The sequence below is a fragment of the Netta rufina genome (assembly GCF_964035555.1).
Source record: "Netta rufina genome assembly, chromosome: 3".
Classification (NCBI taxonomy): Eukaryota; Metazoa; Chordata; class Aves; order Anseriformes; family Anatidae; genus Netta; species Netta rufina.
In genome coordinates this window covers 54,968,066-54,981,944 of record NC_140125.1, presented here as the reverse complement: position 1 = coordinate 54,981,944, position 13,879 = coordinate 54,968,066, and positions in this window count along the sequence as shown.

The window sequence follows — 13,879 nt, the reverse complement described above, 5'->3', positions numbered from 1 at the left end:
TAGTATCTTTGAGCTTAAAGTCTCTTTCTTAATATTATCATACCTACCACTGATGTAGAAAAGAGCGAAAATAGTGATCTGGGACAAGATACTCTGATGGCTTAATGGTCAAAATGAGTGACTAAGGAACACCTCTGCCTGTCGTCTTGGTCTCAGTCAGTACCAAGAAATGTAATGTATTTCACAAAGATTCATTGGCTAATTTTAGTATTTCTTAACCACAGTTTTCAACAATGTGGGGGGAGGAATTCTAAAGTGAATTGCAATTAGTAGTTTGAAACCTACTGTTTGTTACTAGGTGAAAAATTTGAGTCCCTCACTGAAGGACCCTCCCCTGTATGTGTATGTCCTCATGTGTGTTCCTTACTTTGGGCTTCTGCCATCAAAAAATTTTTATGGAGTCAGTTGTTTCCTAGCTATAAAATGCTCCATTATATATATATATATACATATATATGCATTTTTGCAACCTATTTAACAGTTATGAGATAAAAGCAAATCAATATACAATATTATCATTAAAGCATTATTCAAAATTACTGGCTAGATTATTTTTTGAAGATATTCCAGCAGCATTTTTTTTTAAGTATTATTTTATTTATTATTTTGAAGAAGTGTTTTTGCTGTTCTTCCAAAAACTGATTAGTAATCTCTGCTGTGACTGTTATTGTTCTCATTTAATTGTTAAGTCAATTTCTCATCAATGGTCCTTCCCTATAAGTGGAATAAACCTTCTATTATTCAAGCAATTAATCAAACAGTGAGGGAAGAAATAGCTGACATAATTACCAATTGAAGTCCTAAAGTTATTTTTAGCCAGCAACTCCTGCTACATTAATTAAAAATCATTAAATATGGCTTACTGTGTTACACTTTTTGACAAAAGCATTGTATTTTTCTCTTCAGTCTTTATGGATGTTGCCTTAACTGAATGAATTCCTGAAACTGTTAGTTAAATTCTGGAATTTAGAGTGCTATGAGTATATAAGCACATACTCATTTAAAAATGAAAGAGAATGATGTGTTGTGAAACTGATCCTTTCCAGTGTTCAGTATCGACAGTTTGCATTTAAATTAGAGCACAATTTAAATCATTTTAAAATACACCCTAAATTTTTATTAAAATATATATGTATACACACATATATGTGTAGCAAACGTGGGATAGTCGTACAGCTTCAGCTCTACTACCATATATTATTCTAATCAATGCCCACATTTTTAATGCATAAAGTATGTGTCGTGTCAGCTATTTGTATTTCTTTTTCTATACACTGACTTTTTTGATAGATATTTTTAATATGTTCATTCCATGCCTCAATTTAATTAACTTTAATTGTTTCTTAATACAGGAAATGTTCCTTTTTACCATTGGTGGGAAAGATGCAATTCAGCATACTTACTACTTTATCTTTATTTTACTATTTTAAATCAAAACATTGTCCTTACTTGTCAGAGTTTGTTAACCTTGAATATCATAAAATAGAAATCTTTGACACACTATGATGATTTTTTTTTGTTTCATCACTGTTAATTCCAAATGAACTGATTCTTGCACATAAGCAAAAAATTCACAGCTTTATTTGACAAATCTGAATTGAATATATTACATTATATGGCCTATGCATCCTCCTGAACAAAGCACTTTTATGAAAACTAAGGTATCAGTACTTTGCTTGAAAGCAAGCACAGCCCTAGTTTTGGTAAAAGGGGATGTAAATACCTTACCAGGTTTACAACAAGCAAAAATACAACACAACTCGAACTGACCTTAAAGAGAAGCAATTAGAAGTTACTCGTTGCAATCAAGTACCCAATATCAGCTTCCGACATGCAATTAAGTTTCAGAATAACAGCTTCAGACAGAAGAGAAACAGGAATAGGGGGCATTTATCTTATGGTGTCTCTTTTCTTCTAAGAAAATTACAGCCTAAATATAAAAACAGATAGAAGAAAGAATTTGCTGTCACCCCCATGTAAACAACACTAAGGGTAAACATCTCAGTCCAATCATACAAGTGTCCTGAAATGCTTGAAATACCAAATAGAATTCTTGAGCCCCAGTTCCATTTTGACAATAGTGAGAAGTTCAGAAATTTGTAGATACCTGTGTTCTGGAGCAATTTTTTCATCAAGAGTACTTCTGAACATTTTAGATTTATGTCATTTGATGGACCTTGATTATTCTTAACCTGCATGCTTCATAAAGACCTTGCTTCATGTTTATTAGTTACTTGAACTGGAAAGATAACACTATCCTTTTTCTGTAGTCTCAAGCAGCATAAATAGCTTCCCTAATGATAATTATTTATCCTTAAGTTCTCTTTTGCCCAGACATTTCCTTGCAAATGGTTTAGTGTTCTTTTAATACTTTATAGTTGTTCTCTTTGTAAATCAGTCAGCTGGTGTTCTTGACCTCCTTCCCAAGTATATTTTTGGCAGACTACCACACTCACAGTTTCAAACACTTGCTCTCTCAGTTTTGGTTTGTAAAGTCTTTCCAGTCCAGTTTGCTTATTCACTTGGCTTTACAACTGCTTCTCCTCAGATACCAGTTAGGGTCATGCTCCCCTCTCTTGTAAACAGAATATTTTTGTTTTCCTCACAAAGCTGGCATCATCTCATCTAGCAGTTTGGCTGGAGTGTGAAATTATTATTATTATTTTTATTTTTTTATTATTTTTTTTTTTGTAGCTATGCATCAGTTTTGTTCCTCTTGCTATGGCTGTATATCTCCATTCCTACAATGGCTGTTCAAGTTTCATTTAAATGCTATCATCCAGAACAGAAATTTTACTGGATGGAGTGGTTTTGAGCTAAACATTGTGTTTTCTTTTCAAATGCAGACAAAATTTCCAGCTTTCACTGCATTTCTCGAAGTCAGATCCTGCTGCCCAAGAAACAGGTTGCAGCACTGTTCATATGCCTCAAGACTACATACAAAGGGCATGTTCTTTATTTGTTCCTGTTTGAATTTTTAAAAGTTTTCACTTGATTCAGTTAAATACCACTGAAACATAGGCAGGACTCTGCTGGAAAAATGTGTTTTCCTTACTGAATGCTGGAGTGCCTGTGACATTTATGGTTGCAGTTTTCCTGTGTTTCTTTCCCATGCCGAAAGTAACCATAGCTTCCAGATGTGAAAACTGACTAGCTCTCCACATTGATGATAGCTTTTTCTGTGACTTTGCTTAAAACCAGTTTGAGAAAATATTTTAAACTGAATACATGAGTAAATTGTGAAATATTAACACTTTCTGCTGATCAGAAATTCTAGGCTTTAGACAGCTCTAGTTTAGAACTTCTGGAATTGATACATTTATGGTTTATCTAGTGCAAAATTAAACATTTTGATTATGAAGTCTTCTCCAAACTGTAAGCAGTGTTGAAAAAATTGCTTTCTGATTTCCTTATTCAGATCAGCAAATTTGATTGTGGAGGCAAAATGGAGTAACTTGGCTTTAAACCTGGGAAGTGTATGCACTGCCTCAGGGTAGCTTGCTGAAAGACTTTTTCTTTTCCCCCTCTCTGCATAGCAAGCTTTGGGAAGAATTGCATAGCTATGAAATGAAAGCAGAGAACTACAGATTTGCTCCACTACTTATTGGTGTGTCACAGACAAGATTTGCAACTTCAAGTACAGACAGCACATTTTTAAGTCTTCTTGTTCACTCCTATTGTAATTGAACGTCATCCTTGAAGCTCCCATCAGAGCTGCAGGGAGGCTTACTGGCCAAAATCTTAGCCTTTACCTCTCCCCAAATCTATTTTCAACCAAAAATATCCTTTGTTAAATAGCACTTCCACCCCTTACTTGGTATACTGATAAGGAAATGGGACTTACCTCTAACACAACTCCAGCAATCTAGCCCTACAGGTACAGACCATACTATTGGGCCAGAAATAAGTTTTCCTACATTTTCACAAGTCCCATCCACTTTTCTGGAGTGGGCTGTGAAAAAGGTGCTGTCATGGTTTAACCCGGCCGGCAGCTAAACACCACACAGCCATTCTCTCACCCTCTCCCCTCCCTCTCTGGGATGGGGCAGAGAAATGGGAAAGTGAAGCCCGTGAGTTGAGATGAAGACAGTTTATTAAGACAGGAAAGTAATAATAACAATAATAATAATAACAATAATGATGATAGTAGTATCACTAATAATAATGTGTACAAACAAGTGATGCACAATGCAATTGCTCACCACCTGCTGACTGATGCCCAGCCTAACCCCGAGCAGCCCGGCCCCCTCCCACCGGCTATCCACCCCTATATACTGTTTAGCATGACGTCAGATGGTATAGAATAGCCCTTTGGCTAGTTTGGGTCAGCTGTCCTACGTCTGTCTCCTCAAGGCTCTTGCTGCACCCCAGCCTGCCCGCAGGCAGGACAGAGCAAGAAGCTGAAACATCCTTGGCTTGGTGTAAGCACACCAATTAAAACAACTGCAACAATTAAAACATCGGCACATTATCAGCACTGTTTCTTGGGAATACAAATGCCATCACTCTGAATGTTCCACTTCTTTACCCCAGCTTTTATCACTGAGTATGACATCATACCGTGGTGGGACATCCCTTTGGTCAGCCTGGGCCAGCTGTCCTAGTTCTGTCTCCTCCCAGCTCCTGGTGCACCCCCAGCCTCCTCACTGGCAAGGCAGCATGAGGAACTGGAGTCCTTGGCTCTGTGTGAGCACTGCTCTGCATGAACTAAAGCATTGGTGAGTTATCACCACTATTTTCATCCAAAATCCAAACCATGGCATTATGTGATCTTCTATGAAGAAAACTGTGTCCCAAAACCATGGCACGTGTATCCCGGACAGGCCTCAGGATGGGACATAGCTCTTCCATCAGCAAGCTAGTGAAAATATTGTTGCCTTGGGAATGGTTTTGTGTAATTGCCTCTTCTGGGATCTTTAAATCTTTTGAAGCATCTGTTACATCTGAAACTGTGTACAGCAATGAGGAGTGGCATCAGATGAGTAGTTAGTCTGATCCAATGTGGCAAGGTTCATGCAGAGATTAAGCTTGTCACATTCCAGAATATGAGTGACGTGTAGATACTTGCCTATTATGCAAGAACTGAGCCTGGCTGACTAGGTTTTTATAGAATGAAGGACAAAATGCAAATCACTTCTAACAGTTTGGCAAAGCTGTTTTCAAAAAGAAAGAAATTAAATTACCATTAATTCTCAAGTTCAGTTCTAGAAAGTGACACCAAATGAAGAATTAAGCAGGTAAAAAAAGCAGGGACAGATAATGGCTGGCGAGTGTAAGTAGATGTAAAGTCAAAGAGTGACATGACAAGCCCTGGAATACAGCAGTTTAATAAATGAAATTCTGTGGTAAAAGGAGCAAGTAGGGAAATCCATTCCTCCATAAACAGTAACATTAAAACTCCAAAATCACATCGTCTGCCAAGTCTGGAAGCAGACAAGAGACATACTGCCCAGTAATAGGTGTAGCTTTTTGCCTTCTCCACTTTATCCTGCTGAATTGTCTGGTCACTCAAGTAGATGTAATAAAGCTATTACAATCTTTATGATCTAATGATTACTTTCCGCATTTTTTTTTCCCAATAAGGAAAAGTTGTTGATCATGAGTAAAATAAAATATTTAATTTAATCCAAAATAAACCTTAATATCTGGGGCAAGTTAAAGGTTTTAATAGCTTTATAATGTGTTTAATAGCTTTTCCAGAAGCAAATGTGTGCCTGCTGAAGCCACAGCTCTTAGCTGTTCTTAACTCCCTGATACAAATATCCCTTCTCATCAACTGGCCACCTAAACAATATTAAAAGGGAAATCAATAAACCATTCACTATAAGTTGTTTGCATGTCTAACACTTTACTGAAGGTCTAGTTCATTTTGGCGTGTTTTAGGGAGAGTTCCATATGAGTATATGAGCAGTGGGTCTGAGGAGGGAGCACCCACCGGTCAAGCACATGAAGATAACCTCTTCATTGAGCACAGCCATTGAAAAGCTAAGAGACAGGTTGATAATTTTGGTATAGTTGCTTCTTCAAATGTTTTACAAAGCTGATGGTTTGTCTACAGCAGTCTCAAAGCACTTTGCTTTTACATTCACCTGCTCCACTGTCTACAAATCAATCAGTTTGCCAGTTGTACCATATTTCTTCAAGCTGCACAGTAAATTTAATTACCCAAACAGGAATGGTAGTCAATAGATTAAATTAATGTCTCCCCAGAAAATCAATACACTGAAAACAATTGAAGTGAAAAGCTATTAGTTATATGCAAAATAGGGAGTAGATCAGATTGTAGGTGGGTTGCCCACAAACCTGTATCATACAGAAAAGCTGTATGAAAGGACAAAAGTTTTAAGATATAATATTTATCCAGGGCACAATTTACTAATATTTACTAATAATACTAATTTACTAGTTTACTAATATTTACTCCAGGGCAATACTTTTGATTTTAACCTCCCGTTATAACTATTTAAAAGGTGTGTTTGCTGCTTTCTGAAAAAGAACATTTGATGGAGAAAAGCAGCAACTTTGCTATATTTTTACTGCTGGGGATTTGTTTCGTGTATATTGCACAACATATAAGTTGCACAGCCTCATAAACTCATAAGTTTAGAGACAACCAGTTTAGTTCTAATTGCTTACAGTAAACTCAAAAACTGTAGCTCTTATTTCTTCAGATCCGCTCTTCCTTTCTTAACTTTACCTTAACTAACTGCTTCCAGGTAGCAGTTTCAAAAGCATGCAAAGTTACTGAACTGGAAAGCTGTCAAAAATTTGACAAAATGTCTACTTCAGGTCTTGCTTACTGAGCAGCTGGAGTTGTACAGCAAGCAAACAGTCCTGGATGTTAAGCAGCTTGGGTCAGTCCCTCAGCATGTGATGTGGACTGTGTTGTTAGGGTTCTTTCAGTAGAGGTAATGAGCTAGAAAGTTGGAAGCTGGTATATGTCAGAACAAATTGCAGGTTTTTGTTGTTTTGTTTGTTTGCTTTGTTGGTGTTTTTTTTTGGTTGTTTTTTTTTTTTTTTTGTTTGTTTGTTTGTTTGTTTGTTTGTTTTGTTTGTTTTTTTTTTTTTTGGTTTTTGGTTTGTTAGTTTTTGAGCCTATGTTCACTGACAGGCTTGAATTATGAAGGTATAGTAGGCTTCAAAATCCTTTAGAATAAGTTCTTAAGTTAGCTTGTCACTTTTCTCCTTCATCTCAATATATTTTGCCTTTCTATTTAGGCTTCCACTATCTGTGTTTGCGTGAAAAACAGTTATGTGAAATTCTCAATCTTTGTTTATCTTTCCCATCAAGAACAGTTCTATACCAAATGAATCTGATGAAAAGCTGGGAAAGATGATCTCTTAAAACTCATCAATCTGTCTCCTAGATTTTCAATTTCCTGGAAACTTAATGCTTTTCCTCAATGCACATTACATTGCCTGGGAAAACACAGACACTCATATCTTCTACCTACTTCCATTTTGAAGAATGCCTTTGTTTCAACCTGTGAAAGAAACTGTTTTAAAGATGAAAGGATATTAAACTTGTCACTTTCTAAATCCCATGATTTGTAACTTATCTAGAATTTTCAGAGTTGCTCTTCTTTTCATGTTACCATTGTACAGGTAAAACCAATAATTTACAGGTGGTACAGATATAATCCTGTAGCCAACTATAGTGTTATGGAACAACTCTGCTCTGTGAGCCTGAGTGCAAAAAATCACAGATGGAGTGTTTTTTTTTTTTTCTGAAATCACGGTGCCCAAACATGCTGTAATACCTACTTTCCTATATGGATGAAAGGATGAATGGTTGCATCTCTGCTGGCAACAGTACACCTTCTACCCAGAGATTATTCACTTTTTTTTTTTTTAATCCTGTCCTCTTTGCTCCACATTGTCATTAACACTGTACACTGGTTTTGCTTTTATCAAGTAAAAAGAAAAGAAAACAAACAAACAACCAAAAAGTAAGTTGCTTCTTTGCGAAGGAGCACATGGCAAGAAAATCCAAACAGAGAAAACTAATTTACCATAATAGCTATCTCTCATATATGCACATTATGATCTGTGTTCCCCAGGCAATCTGCTTCATTGCACATTTCCAACCCACCTATAATATGCAGACTGAATGTACATCAGAGGTGCATCATCTACTGTCACAGAACATCTGTGTGCTAGTCCAATTTTGAACACAGCACTGGAAGGAAAATAACTAGAATAAAAAGAAATAGATAAATCAAAATAAGAGTGGGAAAGAATTAGAGAGAGAGAGAGAAAAAAAATAAAAAAATCTGTGCTTAGTTCCACTGAGAAAAATGATTTCTTCAATCACATTGTAAACTCTTAGCAGCAGTGCCACACTTGTGAATCAAGTCACTGAGTGTGACTCACATGTAACATAGCAGTAATAAATATTAGCTTTCAATTCCTTGGTATAGCAGTAAATTGTCAATGTCAGTAGCACAGAGTTTAACTTCTACAGAAAGAGCACTCTTTATCAGGTCTTTACATTTCTGAAAGACAATGGTAAGCTCCTTACTGGTTCTGGCTTTAGTCATCTACTCAGTAAAAAAAGACGAGAAAAGCTTGGCTTCAATACAACTCTAGTTGAGTTACTTGACCATATTATTTTAATAAAATAAAAATATTCAGGTTTGGAGGTATCTTCCTGAAATAAATGGGACAAAGAAGTCCCATTTAAGTTTGTATAGGCTAACTCAGTTATGTAACAACTACCTGGATTCTCTGCCTGAAATTGAACCTGCCCTAGGAGAAAGGGTTCTCTGGAAAGATGCTTCTCCTGCTGCTTCTCCTGCTATACCACATAACAAACAGACATGGCCACAGCAGTGGGTAAAAGATTTCATAGTTGAGAAGGGAAGGCACCTATGCAGACCATCTAGTCTAACCCCTGTGCTTAGAGCTTGGTCAGCTAAGCAGGGTGCTCAGGACCACATCCAGCTGGGTTTTGAATATCTCCAACTGCTTTTAATCCTCCTTTTGATATATTCACTTGCTGAGTCTACAAACTAAGTAAACTTTTAACAGAAATTCATGTGTTCAAAAATACAGTTCTTTAGTTCCTACATGATTATTAGCTTAAATTTTATATTAATAACTTTACACTAAGGATTAAAACAACTGCCATATAATAGGAGTAGATATAGTTATTTTTTAACACAGCTGATTTTTCACAATATCAGGTTTAATACTGATCCCAGTCGCTCAGATTATAGTCCTGTGAGATAAGCTTTTGCTTGTAAGAAACAGCAGCTACTGTGCATATATAGTTAAGAGTCTGACACTGAGCTGGAATGGTCTGCATTTGTTATGTGTAAGAAGTGTGTTTCCAACTTATTAAAACCAATGGGAGTTTTTAGTCAGACATCCAGCAGTGGACTCAGAACATAGATTTCAGAAAAGTCATGTTTAGTTAAGCTAGAAATGTCAAACTATCATAACTTGAAGGAAACTGGGTTAAGGACGTGAAAGAGACTACCAGTCAAGTACAGAGTAATGGTATAGCTATAAACTTGAATTAAAACCACGCAAATCTGAAACTTGGATTAAAACTCTGATTTTTGTACCTATTAATTTGAGTTAATAGTGGAAAGTGTGACATTCAGTGGGGCTCAGAAGCTAATATGTGAAAGAATTCAAAGAATAGGATCTCTCCTTAAAAAAAAAAAATACATATATGTCTGTTTTGTGTTATATACTTTGACTGACATTGTGGCAGTTTGAAATTTTGAGGTACATGTAAGAGGTAACGTGTTGAAGATAGCTCTAAAGGGCAGAGTGATACAATATGATATACCACATGAAAGGTAAGAAGAGAGGATCTGTCCTTTTCTACATTAAATAATTAACCTTTGCTTTCTGCAGTTTTCCTTTTTTAATACGATATGTTAAAAATTGGTACATGATACTCTATAAATGACAGACAAGATAATGGAATAGGGCAGCTTTTAGGATTGTTAAAAGTCTGAATTCTTGGTTCACACCAAGAAATGCACCTAGTGTCAAATAAAAGATATGCTGTTCTCCACACATAAAATGCATTTTTAAAATATATTTCTGAGCAGAGCCTTTTGAGAACCTGTCCAATGGTTGTTTATCAACATGGAAAATTAGCATCATATTTCCACCTCGTATTTCACCTTTTACTTTCTAATTGCATAAACACTGTCCTTTGAATTATTCTTTATAAGACCCATGGCCTCTTTCTAGACGTGCCATTTTTAATGCTTTCCCATTGCTTCATTCCAAATATTGTCGGGAAGAAAAAGGTTTGGACCTTTATTAAAATGCAGTGTTCTGAATTGTCCACGCTGCTTAGAACTGGCCACATTTCAAAGTTTGAGACTACTGGCAGAGGAAAATACCTTCTGTTTATGCCTTAGACATTCCTTTTGTGTTTTATGTCATCTAGAAAAACATTTTTTCTGCACTACCATTTCATTATTGATGCATATTCAGGTCATATACTGCTATTATAGCTCCAGATGCAGTTTATTCCATAATTATCCATTTTGCATAACAGCATTCAGTTTCCCCAAGGCTTGGCATTTTTACCTTACTTTTTATGAACTGAATTATACTGATTACAGTTTCTTAAACTCAGCTTGAGTTATGAAGTTGGTGACACCTCACAGTTCAGTGTCACACCAGAAATTAATCTGTGTGTTTTGTCATCCCACTGGTTAACAGTTTTAATTACTGATTAGTTTCTCGCAGAGGACCCCATCTGAAATGCCCTAAAATTGGAGCATTGCTCAACAAATGACTAGTTTAATCAGCACCAACTTTATGATGATTTCATGTAGATTGTTTTTCCCTAGGTCTCAGAGAATACTATAATTAATTCATGTAGTGTCTCAAACTCCCTTTTCCATGTGCTAGGGCAGCTATCTTACCAAAGGAAGAAGTTATACATGTTCATTGGATTTACTCTGGCAAATCCACACTGACCACATCTTATCGCTTCATGATCTCTATGGTTTATACCAACAGCTGGATAGTTTACTTCATGATCATTCTGATCAATTGTCCTCACTTAGGACAAGCTCCATGATTCTCTTAGGCAGTGTCCTGGGAGCTCACCATGCCTTCTCCAATTGCCAATTCTTGGGGAACTATTTTGGCCAATATTAAGGTAAGCAAGGGGCCATCATGGTGAACACACACCTTTTCAAAGTGCCTGTTCACCATCATTGTGTTAACACAGAAACCGGAGAGGGACACCAAACATTTTCTTCATGCTCCCTTTGACAGTACAGAGGATGAGGGGATGTTTAAGTTCTAAAGCAAATAAAGTCACATAGATTGACTTCAGTGGAAACTGAGCAGGTAGCTATGGTAACAGGAGCAGAAATTATCACATTGACAAACACTGCATAGCCAGGCTCCCCAGTATCTTTGTTGTTGCTATTTTTTCTGACACTAGCTTAAAAGTTTCTCCCCTTTCAAATATTGGTTTTAAATATACAGAGACAGACCTCTATCAATTTATTAGTACAGTATTAAAAACGCTACTCTTAAATCTGTTTTCTGAACTCCACTGACCTTCTGTTTTATCTTTTACATGTCTAAGATTTGCTCTCCTGTGCTTATGGTTTTTTTACTTTACAGGTAAAACTTGCCGACTAAGGCTTCTGTCTCCCTCAAATTGTTGTCTCATTCTCATAAAGTTTTCCTAAGTTATGATTTCTACCATTTTAGGGGGGAAAAGAATTCCTGAAAATAAATTCATTCACTGTGGGATTACTTTTTTTTTGTTGTTTTTGTTTTTTTTTAATTAATTGTGCTCCAGATTGCTTGAGGCAGGGAATGGAAATGTCTTTGCCAAGGGATTCTCTAGTAGTTATTCTTAGAGAAAATTCTGAGCGTGCTTCACAATCAACAAATCTAAAGAAATAAATGAATATAATAGCAATCATTTGTAGCAAGAATAATTTGTCCCTACCACATCTTCAGGTAGAGGAAAAATGTCCTTTAAAAACAGAACAGTAAGAATAAGAATCAGTCCAAGGCAGGTAATCATTCCCATTAGATCATAAATCTTTTTATGCATCCCACTAAAATTTGCTCTGACTTTGCATTAAAAATAGGTCTCTGAAACTTACTGAAGGAAGTTTTAAAATGAAATATACCATTTGTGTTCATGACAAAATAAAATAATATATAGTTCTTTCCTGGTTTATAGGGTCTTGTTTTGAAATTAACCATTCTGACACCTCTTGTAGTCATAATGAAGACATTGCAAATCTCCATCAGTTGGATAATGAGGACAAGGGGCAAAAAGTAGACAGTATCAGTCAGTGCTACTGGATGTTCTTTGTGTTGAAATACACTCTATAACTCCTGCTCTATGATTCAAACTATTTAATATGCTTGAGTATATCACAAATTCTTCCATGATTTCAGAGCCAGCTTGTGGGTAGATTAACCAACAGTCTGATTATGTCCAATGGTAATTTTTCTGTGCATAGATCATGATAGGATAAAGGCCAACACCATAAATATCTCTCCCCCCAAATCCAAACTACTTCTTGCAATCAATTTATCTAACCAGAGAAAATCAAGATTCATCAACAGCAGGTCTCACATCCAAGATGAGTGCCTCAAAACATGCGTAAGAGTCAATCAGTAATAAGGAGTGTTGCCTTTATAGGAGTTTTTTATCTCAGGAACCTTGGAATAGGACTCCAAATTTGAATCTCCAGTCCTGTAGCCTCTTTAGAAAAATAAATAAATAATAATAAAAAAAAATCTTTAAGCAAGCTAGGTATATTTGTGTATTTTATACTTTGAACAAAACTTTTTCATACAGAATGAGATTATCATTAGCTAGAAGAAAGCTGGACAGTTTTAAAATAGGGGTTTTTCTAGGCATCTTTTGGTTAGCTACAAGATAAAAATACATGAAAGGATTTCTCCCTTCATCTCTTGTTTGTCAGAGAACACATGAATAGATTCCTTATGCAGACTCCCAGCTATTGAATTTGCTTCTTCTTGCTAATATGGAAAAAAAAATATATATATATATATATATTATGGTCCCTTGGTTATTTCACCATCTGTGTGGCAGCTGCAGTAGTGAGAAACTTACAGAAAAATGTATCTTTCTTTAATGTAGCTTTACCAAGAAAATTTTCCTAAAGTCTTTGACTTTGATTGAAATTGCAGCGATCAAGCAGGGAATTTAAACTCAGCTGCATTATTAGAAGTTACAAATCAAGAGCACATGAAATAAGATCATTTAACTTTGACTATAGCACCAAAATGACTTTATGCCACAAGACATTGAAAATAAGCATTCCTGTAATGCCAAAATAGTTTGAACATTATATGTCTTGAACCAAGATATCATATTTATTAAAGTTATTTGGTATGTCTAATCAATACAAATAAATATAGATTTACACATCTATGTGTGAAAAGTTGAAATTTGACGACTTAAACTAATAATCTGTCAAATCATGTCTTCCAAAAATATTCATATGTGAAGGACTTTTGTTTGTAAGCTTTTCTGTTTTGCCTCAGATTACGTCCTGAAGAAAAAACAAATAACAAACAAAAACAAACAAATGAAAAAAAAAAAAAAAAAAACAGAAACGACAACAAAAAACTTACATATTCTTTATTCTTTAGTTTAAATTTCTACACTAACTTTCCAACTGTGATAGTTGAATTTTGTTTTACATTAAACTATGACTTCAAAATAAAATCTAACAGACTAGTAATTCTTCAAAGAGCAGGCAATTATTATCTCAGCCTAGGACAATTTTATGGCCCTTTTTTTTATGACTGGTAGATGTGAGCACATTGTTGTACTTGATGAGAATTCCAGACCAAAAGAATAATTATCTTAAGTGACATAAGAAAGTGTCTACTC